The sequence below is a fragment of the Talpa occidentalis genome, unplaced genomic scaffold (assembly GCF_014898055.3).
Source record: "Talpa occidentalis isolate TD23 unplaced genomic scaffold, MPIMG_talOcc4v2.1 talOcc4.4, whole genome shotgun sequence".
Taxonomy (NCBI): Eukaryota; Metazoa; Chordata; class Mammalia; order Eulipotyphla; family Talpidae; genus Talpa; species Talpa occidentalis.
Window position 1 is genome coordinate 84,441,804 of NW_023604295.1, and position 11,121 is coordinate 84,452,924.

The following is an 11,121-nucleotide window of genomic DNA, read 5'->3' on the forward strand; positions in this document are numbered from 1 at the left end:
CGCCCCCTGCTCCCCTCAGCAGTGTACTTCGGTCCTTCTGCCTGTTCTGCTCCCTGCTCTGGCTCTGGTGAATTCTCTCACCCTCCCGCGCTTCTGACTGTACCCAGTGCATGTATAAACGAAAGAAAGAAAGAAAGAAAGAAAGAAAGAAAGAAAGAAAGAAGAAAGAAAGAAAGAAAAAGAAGAAAGAAAGAAGAAAGAAAGAAAGAAGAAAGAAAGAAAGAAGAAAGAAAGAAAGAAAGAAAGAAAGAAAGAAAGAAAGAAAGAAAGAAAGAAAGAAAGAAAGAAAGAAAACATGCCTCTATAAAAAAAAAAGAAATTAAAAAAAAAAAAAGAAAAAGAGGGAGATAAATTCATGAATGCGTCCTACAAGTTCTGCTGACCTGGAATCCCAATGGCACGCTGAGAGCTGGCAACAAGCCAAGAGCCATGTGCAGCCAACACACGCCCACGTGTCAGGTTTTACACCAAACCTGTCAGCTTAACTCCACCCTCAGGTCCCAGCAACCCTCCCTTTGGTGATGATGGGATTTGTCATTCCCAATGTCTTGATGGCTTTGGTCTGGAGTAGGGGTGGAGTCCACAAAGCCTGTGTGGAGCTTGCTCAGGACATCCTCTCCCCCTAACATTGTCACTATACTTTTTATTTTGGAAAAAAGTTTTCATAAAAATATTTTATTCCTATTAACATGTAGGGTTGTTAATATCGTTCTAAATTAATAAGTATTTTTTAATTTTTGATCTCTAGTATGGCAAATATTGATAGATATAACCCACAAAATTATTGTGGATCCTCATTCATCTGTAAGAGTGTATTCAGATCATAAAGACAAAAATTTTGAGAATCGCTGATCTAAACAGACCCTGGGACTCAGAGAGACGGTGTGAGAAAGGCTCCTCAATGCAGAAGCAAAGATGCCAGAGCCAAGAGCCACCTGCAGGAGGGTTGGGACACAGTCCCAGCTCCTCAGTCATGTTTCTCAGGGCTTCAGGCCTCAGGACAGTGTTTGGGTGGGGAGCCAAGCAAAGGGAATATTCATCTCAACTTTGCCCTATCACAGGCTGCGCCAAGTCCTTCACCCTGTACACGACCATCCGGATAAGTCAATCAGCGTCAAGGTTTTCGGGGTGTAAAGTCTGCATTGGGTTTTAGAGTCTTCCCAGACCAGGAGGATCCGGACTATGCCACCCCCAACCTTCCTCCTGCTGCTGTCCGGAGCCCTGGTCCTGACTGAGACCTGGGCAGGTGAGTGCGAAGTTTGGAGGGGATGGCTTGGGCTGGGGAGGAGCGAGAGGGGAACCCTGCGGTGGAGCAGGACCCGAGAAGGGTCCCCCGGCCGCCCTCTCCTCAACCTGCACCAAACCCCACACATCGGCCGGCTGGGGTATCCTGCTCCTCCCTTCCACCCTATCCTGTGCCCAGCCCTTCTCCCATCGCCCCTTTTCCATCTCACGAACACTTTCGCCCTCTCCCCCTGCCCGTCCCCTTCACCCTCGCACCCAGACACTGGTGGGGTCTCAGCCTCCCCCAGGCTCCCACTCCATAATGTACTTTCACACCACGATGTCCCAGCCCGGCCCCGGGGAGCCCCACTTCATCCGCGTGGGCTACGTGGACGACACGCAGCTCCTGCAGTTTGACAACGACCCGAGTCCGAAAATGGAGGCAACAGTGCCATGGATGGAGCTAGAGGGGTTGGAGTATTGGGAGAGCCAAAAGCGGATTGTCGAGAGCCACTTACACCTGTCCAGGCTCCGACTGAACAACCTGCGGATGTACTACACCCAGAGCAGAACAGGTGTGTGATCCCCACCTACAGGCAGGGGTTACCCTCCAGTTTCTGGGTCCGAGCTTCCCCTCGAGGCCTTGGAACTTTTACCTGTTTCTGTGTTAGTTTATTACAAATCCCCATCAGCTGTGCTTGCCTGGGGATGGGAGGTGCTCAGTGGGTGCGGCTGACATGGCGGGGGCAGCCAGGGCCTCACACCTTGCAGGTTTGGAATAGCTGGAAGTAGGCCTGGAAGGTAGCCTAAGCCAGTTCAGTCAATTCACCTATGACGGCGTTGATTCCCTCACCCTAATGGAGGAGCTGCGCGCCAGGACCCCAGCGGGCATGGAGATGCAGACCTGGGAGGGTGAGTGGGAGGAGGTCCTCGCCTCGGAATTCCACACTTGCCACCTGGAACAGGAGTGTGGGCAGTGGCTCCAAGGACAACTGAAGAAAGGGAACCGGACACTGTGTGCAAGTAAGAGTTGCCTCGGGCCTCCCCTAGGGCCAAGGCTGGAGTCCAGCACAGGGAAGGAAAGTGGCTCAAGGCCAGATACCACCCACCTATGGCCCCAGAAAGTGAGGAGTCTGCCTGGGTGTCCAGATCCTCAAAAGTGACCCCTAGAGTGCCAGCCCTTCCTGGGGGCAATTAAGGAATGCACTCTTTCCAGGTAAAGAAGACAATCCTGAAATAACTGATTCTCTCTGATCCTGGTGGTGTTCTGGTGAGCCATGTATTTCTTGCTCACATCTGGTTCTAAGTGGTCTTGGTTCTGACTCCAACTTTCCTGAGTCACTTGAGCCTGAGAAGTCTCTAGTCTCTCCCTCAGAGCACTGCAGCCTGCTACTCTGAACTGCTGCACCCTGATTCTAGAACTTTCCAAGGATTAGGAGACTATCCCAGTAATCCAAGGCCAGGCTGATATTCCAGTTTTGCACTCTGTCCACCCAGTGCAATTATCTGTCCATTCTCAGGATGGTCACATGAGGTTGCTTCAGTGGCCTATGAAAGTAACCCAAAGTATAAATTTTCAGAACTCCCAAAGACACTCGTGACCCTCCACGCTACATCTGACCATGAGGTCACCCTGAGGTGCTGGGCCCTGGGCTTCTACCCTGCGGGCATCACCCTAATCTGGAAGCAAGACAGGGAGGACCTGACCCAGGACTCAGAGCTGGTGGAGACCCTGCCTGGGGGGGATGGAAACTTCCAGAAGTGGGTGGCTGTGGAGGTTCCTTCTGGAGAGGAGCAGAGATACACGTGCCATGTGCAGCATGAGGGGCTGCTGGAGCCCCAAGTCCTGACATGGGGTAAGGAGGAGGTCATGGGCACAGAGCTTCTCAGGGGCATCAGGAGCAATTCTGGAGCCATTCAGCAGAACGGGGGCTGATGCCTGAAAATCAGAGTCTCACCTTTTCCCTTCCAGAGCCACCTTCTCAGTCCTCCTTCCCCACCGTGGACATTATTGCTGTCCTGGTTCTCCTTGGAGCTGTGCTCACTGGAGCTGTGATTTGGAGGAAGAAGCTCTCAGGTAGAGAAAACCTCATATGAGGTCTGAGATTTCTTGTCTAACGTCCGCTTGATACTGTGAGGGATGATCCCACACACATGCGCTTTCTCAGCTGAGAGCCGGCTTTGCTGACACTTTTTTGTAAAGCACATGAAACTCCTTTGTATGAAAAGTGAAGGACAAATATTTCAACTTGATGACTGGTCATGGGGACCTCACTTGAGTAGCTGCAAGTAAAAAGGAAATGTCCCTGCTAAGGATGGAGGAGGCTGGCGCAGCTCCCACACGTGCTTTCTCCTCATGTTCCCCAATCCTGTCCTGGAGCCCAGGACAGGCCAGTTCTTCACAAAATGTTTTCTTCCGACAGGTAGAGAAGGAGGGAAATACTAAGTCTGGATATAAGTGGGGTAAGAAGGCCCTTAGAAAAATGTAAATGGTGGGCCTCCCTGCTGGCACAAGGATTTGGGCACGGCACTATGGGGCGGTCCGCTGCCTCTGCAGTGCAAGTTCAGTCCCCAGATGGCCAAGGAGCAGCCCCCATGGCAAGGCAGACCTCTCCTGTCTCACCTGCTGCTCCCCTCAGCAGTGTATTTCAGTCAGTCTGCCTGTTCTGTTCCCCACTCTGTCTCTGGTGAATCCTCTCACTCCCCACCCCACACCTTTGGCCTGCACCCCCCACCCCACACCTTTGGCCTGCACCCTATTTCTTGTATGCATAATTGAAAAAAAAAAAGGGCCTCCCCGGTGGCGTAGCGGTTGAGCGCTGGGTTGTGAAGCTGCCCACAGCCTCTGCAGCATTGGTTTGATCCCCAGCCGCCAGGTAAGTTTCCCACATAGCACACAGACCTCTCCTGCCACCTGCTGCTCCCCTCAGCAGTGTACTTCATTGGTCTGCCTTCTCTGCTCTCCCCTCTGACTCTGGTGAATTCTCTCACCTTTCTGTGCTTCTGACTGTACTCAGTGCTTGCATGAATAAATAAATAAATCTTAAAAAGAAAAAAAAAAAACCTATACCCTGGCAGAGAAGCTGGGGGTAGTGTGTCATCTTCCTGGAGGGCAAGCCCCTTCCAATCCCCTGCCTAAAGCATCTGGCTGCCCCAGACCTTCCCACAGGGTTTGCAGGCTGCCCACTTCCAGCCAGACCAGAGGGGCTAGGGAATCCCAGCAGGGGGCGGACAATGCCTCCACCTAGTGGCCAAAAGTACCCCCACCCCCAGACCTTCTTCCTACCTCCATCCCTGACAGATCTGGCCTTCCCAAACCACTTTTGATCTTCTCATCCCTCTTGAGTTTAAGCAGACCACGTTCCTCCCATATCAGTTCTGATCTCCTCCTCCGGGTGCCCCCATCTCCAACAGCAAGAGGTATATTGGGGTATTTTTTTAAAGATTTATTTATTTATTTATTCATTCATTCATTCATTCATTCATTTATACAAGAACTGGGATACAGGCCAGATGTGCAGGAGGGTGAACGGTTTTACCAGAGACAGCGGGGAACAGGACAGGACAGGCAGACTGACGGACGAAATACACTGCTGAGGGGAGCAGCGGGTGAGACAGGAGAGGTCTGCCTCGCCATGTGGGACCCTCCCCGACAGCTGGGATCAAACTGGCACTGCAGAGGCTGCGGACAGCTTCACAGCGCTGTGCTCAACCACCTGCATCACCAGGGGATGCCCGGGTTTTTTTTTTTTTTTAATAATACTCCAAGCCCTCACTGTTCCTTCCCTTCTGTGCTGCCACCTTTCAACCACAGTAACAACCCTGTGCTGTCTGATTCTGTGTAGAAATGGGATGTTGTAGAGATGACCCACTCCCCACACTGCCTTTTTCCCCTCCCCCCTCCCTGGTCGTGGCCACTGATGGAGGCAGGACCAGTAAGGGACCTTCTATTATAAAGGAAAAGCACAACAATTAAAAGAAAACTGTGTATATATGTTTGTTCTTCTAATCCTTGTCACAAGGTGGGATTCTTGGGTTAAAGAACAGAACATTAAACTTTTAGATAAATGAATGGAAGCACTGAGAACCGTCCAGGATCTGAATGTTTCCTGTGCTAGGTCTGTGCAGGAGAGGCTGTGAAGAGCCAAGGGGGACAGGCCCTGTGTCCAGTTGGTGCTCAGTGTGTCGTCGGCTTTGACATGGTCACTCCTCAGGGGTCATCTCTCTGCTCCTTTGTCCTTGTCCTTCAGGAGCACCTGTCCCAGAAGGGCCTGTGATTACAGGGACTCAGACACCCCCTGGGCCTGTCCTGTCTCTAGGACCCTGGGCAGCAAGGACTTCATGTGGCTGAGTCAGCCCAGGCTCAGGCCCTTAGTTGCCATCTTCTGGGTATTTGTTTCTGTCTTTATTTTTATCAGGAATTATGCTTGTTTTGTGTTCAGTGCTGATCTCCTCCTCTGGGTGCCCCCATCTCCAACAGCAAGAGGTGTTTATCCTGTCATTGTCCCCACAAGGCCTAGGGTAGCACCTACACACGGGATTGTCCCCACAAGGCCCAGAGTGGCACCTGCACACAGGAGTCTGTGGTGTTGGGAGTAGATATTTAGTCTGGTCTAGCTCTTGCTCCCTGGCAGTTCCTTGTATTATTCCTTCCATCTTCTCTCCGATCTTCTTAATGTCAGATTTTGCAATTAGCAGAAAGGAGGGATCCAATTTTTCTCAGATAAATTCCTATTATGTTTCCATCTTCTCTGTTCACCTGTCCTCTCTACCTGCCTTTAGCTGTAGTAATCCTAGTGCTGGAAACAACTAAACTTATGGATTTATAAATAACATTCAAAATTCACAGTTGTTTGGAATATGGGGGCCCATAAACTCTTAGAACCCTTCTTTTCTAAAAGGGGAAATGAAATTGTGTGCTGTAGTGTGCAGGGGGGTTGCTGTGGGAGGAGAGGAGGGAGAGAAGAGCAGCACTTATAAGAAAAATAGAAGGTGATGAGCTAGAGTGGCCACAAAACTGCATTTAAACTGAGGCTAAATTAACAAAGATAATGACTCTTGAATAAGGAGGTGTCCTACATTGACTATTGAAATAACATTTACCAAATGTCAGATATTTGGCACACAGTATTTTTACATTTGGGAATATCAGTGAACTAAAAACAGACAAAATTTGCTGGCCTCGTAAAGTATATGTCCAATTGAGGAGAGTCAGAGTATTTTTTTTTTCCAGCATAATGTGTTAGTTTCCTGCTGTAAAAAACTCTCACAGTGGGGCCTCCCTGGTGGCACAAGGGGTAAGACGCAACCTATGAAGCTCACTGCATCCAGTACAGGGAGCTACCCACATGGCACAGCAGACCTCTCCTGACTTGCCCACTGCTCCCCGCAGCAGTGTATTTCAGTCAATCTGTCTGTTCTGTTCCAGACTCTGTCTCTGGTGAATCTTCTCACCCCCAACATCTCTGGCCCATACCCTAGTTCTGGTATGCATAAATAAATAAATCTTTAAAAAAAAAAAACTATCATGGTAGATTAAAGTAAAAAAAGATTATCTTAGAGTTTTGAAGGTCAGAAGACCTTCAAAGAAGACTAAGATGTGTCCATAAGTTGTGTTTCTTCTGGGAGCTCTGGGAGGAATTAATTTCCTTAACTTTTCACCTTTTAGACAACACCTTCATTTTCTTAGCTTGTGTCCTTTCCTTAATCTTCAATGTCAAAAACAGAATCTTTTGTCCAAACTCTGCTTCTAACCTTATCTTCTTTCTCAATCTTCTTTCTCTTTTGACTACATCATTGGGCGTGCCCAGCTAATCCAGGATAATCCTCCCATATAAAGATCCTAAGTTTAACCACACATATAAAATCCTTTTAGACATATAATATACCATACTTCCTGGAGGCCAGGATGTGGACATCTTTGAGGACCATTATTCAGTCTAGTAAACACAGTCAATGATGTGTGCTCATGTTAGAATGTGGTAAGTGCCGTGGAAAGTATATAGTGGGGAAGGCCATGCAGAGTGTGTGGGAAGAGAGAAGATGGCTATTTTACTCATGTAGGTATCATTGAAAAGGTGATATTTGAGGAAAGACCTCAAGAATACCAAGAGTTATCCATGAAGATGCTTGTGACAACTTCTTTCCGGGCAGAGGATCCGCAGTGCAAATGCATTAGGACAAGAGAAGCTGGGGAGCAGAAAGGAGGCCAGTGTGGCCGGAGCAGAATCATCAAGACAGGATCACAGTCAGACCAGGTAGGCTGTGAGCAGGATTTCGTCCTTTTGTTAACCATGACAGGCAATTACAAGAGAGTTTTGAGAAGAGAGACATGGTATAAGTTTTCTTTTAAAAGGATCACTTTGGCTGTTGCATTAGAAACAGAATCTAGTGCTTTTAGGCCAATGATACAGTAGGGAGAACTGCAGGAAACCACTTCAGTGTTCCAGATTAGAGATATTGCTTGCTTGGCCTGGGATGTAGGCAACAAAAATAGTAGGAGTGGTTAGATTCTTGATTTATTTCAATGATGGACTTTTTGCAGCATTTCCTAATGGGTAGAACTTGGAGAGGGGAAAAAAAAGAGTCAGTCACCAAAAAGTTCTTCAAATTGTCCAAACTAAGATATGGTTTGCCTTTAATAGGATAGAGAATTTTCCAGAAGGAGTATATTGAGGAGAGAGCATCACAGGCCTTCAGTTTAGGTTCTATTGAAGCCGAAATATTTATTAGAAAAGCAAATGAGATAGTTGTGTTGGCACTTGAGCAGGTGAGTCTGGAGTTTAGGAGAAATGTGTGGATTGGAGAAATGCACTTGGAGGTGATAGTATAAAAATGATGTTTAAAGTCTTGAGGATAAATGAAATCAAATAACAAGGAGTGAACCCTGGACTTCCATTACTGAGGGACATGGCCAGATGGCACACCAGGAGCATGTGCCATCCTGACACTCCACCTGGAGAGCATGTATAACAGGAAGCCCCAAGTCTTTCTGTGCCCAGAAACCATGTGGATATCTTCTTAAATTTCAGAAGGTCTCAAGTAAGATGTGTGAGTCTGTGTTTCTAACAAGTATGGTGCCAGTGCTTCTGGTCACATTAGCAAGATCATAGACCGGGATTTCCTCATGGCTGCCAATCAGCCTCATCAGAGACTTTTTCAAATATTTGACACCTGGTTGATTCAAAAGAACAACTGTACCCCTATGTTTATTGCAGCACTATTTACAATAGGCAAAACCTGGAAATAACCCAAAGGCCAAAAATAGATGACTAGATCAAGATGGCGTGGTATATATACACAATGGAATATTATTCAGCAATCAAAAAAGATAAACTCATGCCACTCACAGCAACGTGGATGGAGCTAGAAGGAATTGTGTGTGTTCGGTGAAATAAGCCAGAAGGAAAAAGAAAAATATTAGATGATTTCACTTATAGCAGGACTATAGGGGAATCAAATAAGACATCAGTGTGTTGGGGCCTCCCTGGGGTCACAGTGGGCTGAGTGCAGCGCTGTGAAGCTGTCCGCAGCCTCTGCAGCGCGGTTCGATTCCCGGCCGGCAAATATTGACAACAAGACCGAGCACGGTGATCTCCGTGGAGCGGTTCCAGGATCAGGTCACCACTCCCATTCCCACCATAAGGCCGGGGGGTCGCGAGTCTCAGGGTCGACTGACACCTCGAGGATGATGGCTCTGCCAGCCCCTCCACCGGGAAGAGCTGGGGAGACTTCCCCGCCTGACCTTTCATTTTCAGTTTTTGGTTTATTCAGGGTTAGAGGCGGGGTGACCGCGGGGTGACCTCGGGGCTGACCACAGGGGTGAGTTTCAGGGTCTCACACCCTCCAGAGGATGTTTGGCTGTGAAGTGGGCACAGACCTGAGCCTCCTTGGCGGGTATGAACAGTTCGCCTACGACGGCGCGGATTCTATCTCCCTGAGCGAGGACCTGCCCTCCTGGACCCCCGCGGACTCGGGGGCTCAGATCACCCAGCGCGCGTGGGAGGCGGCAGGCAGGGCCGAGCGGTCAGGCATAGTGTGCAGAGCAGGTGCTTCCTGTGGGGAAGGAGGTGCTGCAGTGCACAGGTAAGAGGAGTCACAAAGCCTGGGAACTCTGGTCTCCAGGCACCCACAGGGAAAATGGAATAATGGGCAGAACAGCACCTGCTTTCTGGGCAGAGAGGGAGAGTCCCCCTGGGTTGCCTGTTCTGTGCTAGAGAGAGACTCGCCCAGAAGACACTACTTTTCTGGACACTTAAAGAATCCAGTCTCTCCTGAGCTAGGGGAGGCCATCCTGAAATAACTCTCCCTGGATCCCTTTAACCCAACAGTCATCCTGGGAACCATGAGTTTCTCTTTCAAGGTCTTGTTTTTGGTCTGAGAGCATTTCTGGAATGTTCTCCTACCTTTCGGTGTCATTCACCCTCCACCCAGGTCAGGAGCAAAAGTCTGTGTTCTCCTTAGAGACCTGCATCCTCCTACCCTGGGCTCTCACCTAATTTTCCCAGATTCTCCAGACTAGGCTGGTTTCTGGGTTTTGTGCTTCCTCCCTCCAAACCAATAGTCATGTTCATTCTGAGGATAGTCAGTGAGGCTGCTTCAGTGTCCAGGAAGGAAAAACTGAAAGTATGAATTTTTTTGACCCTTCTCCTCAGATCCCCCAAAGGCACATGTGACCCTCCACCTCATCTCTGAGCATAAGGTCACCCTGAGGTGCTGGGCCCTGGGATTCTACCCTGTGGACATCACCCTGACCAGGCAGCGAGATGGACAGGAGCTGACCCAGGACACACAGCTGGTGGACACCAGGCCTGGGGCCTGAGGGGAATGGAAACTTCCAGAAGTGGGTGGCTGTGGAGGTGCCTTCTGGAGAGGAGCAGAGATACACATGCCATGTGCAGCATGAGGGGCTGCCGGAGCCCCGAGTCCTGAGATGGGGTGAGGAGGGAAATGTGGGCACTGAGCTTCTGCTCAGAGGAATCAGGAGCCCTTCTGGAGACCTTCAGAGGGTCAGAATGAGGCCGGGATTCAGGGTCTCACCTTCCCTTCCAGTGCCACCTCCTCAGCCCACCGTCCCTAGCAATTCCACTGACTCTACCATGGGAATCATTGCTAGCCTGGTTCTCCTTGGAGCTGTGCTCACTGAAGCTACAGTGGCCGCAGCTGTGATGTGGAGGAAGAAAGGCTCAGGTAGGGAAGGGAGTGGGGCAGCTTGTCCACTGGGGGCCTTTCATGTTCCGGGGAGAACTTGCCCTGCCTGGTTAATGGGAAGTACCATCCACATATGTGTGTTGCCCAGAGGGCATTTGGTCCAGTCCCCCTCACCTCCTTTCTTCATTTTTCCCAGTCCTAACCTGGGTCTTTAGTCCCAGCTCTGGAAACTTCCCTGCGGTGCAGGATTAGCAATTCCTTTAGCACTTCTGACCTGACTCCTCCCTGGTCTCACATGATGTTTCATTCCACAAGCTTATTTAGGGTGTACATCTCGGTCAATTACTGGACAGTTTCCATTAATGATGGTGATGTTCGTATCTTCAAATCATAAGGCCATTTATTAATGGCTCAGCTCACCATACACACCTTCACCTCTTCTTTGACTACAACTGTGGACACTATTTTACATTGCGGGATAGAATTGGGGGCTCATTCAAACATTCTTCCTCCTTTGAAAGGAAAGGACCACAGTTATGTGAAGAAGGTGACAGAAGAAAAGCACAGCAGCCAGCAGGGAATGGTAAAAATGAAAAGTTATTCCAGGGAGAAGTTACAAAGGCTGAGCAGATTATGACCCAATTATTAATTTTTTTTAAGATTATTTATTTATACAAGCACTGGGTACAGTCAGAGGCACGGGAGGGTGAGAGAATTCACCAGAGTCAGAGCGGGGAGCAGAGTAGG

General features: G+C 49.2%; 1 pseudogene; it reads left to right on the top strand.

The window, feature by feature from the left end:
* Positions 1–2,081: 2,081 nt before the first annotated feature.
* On the top strand, positions 2,082–10,154 carry LOC119258180 (class I histocompatibility antigen, Gogo-OKO alpha chain-like; annotated as a pseudogene).
* Positions 10,155–11,121: the final 967 nt, after the last annotated feature.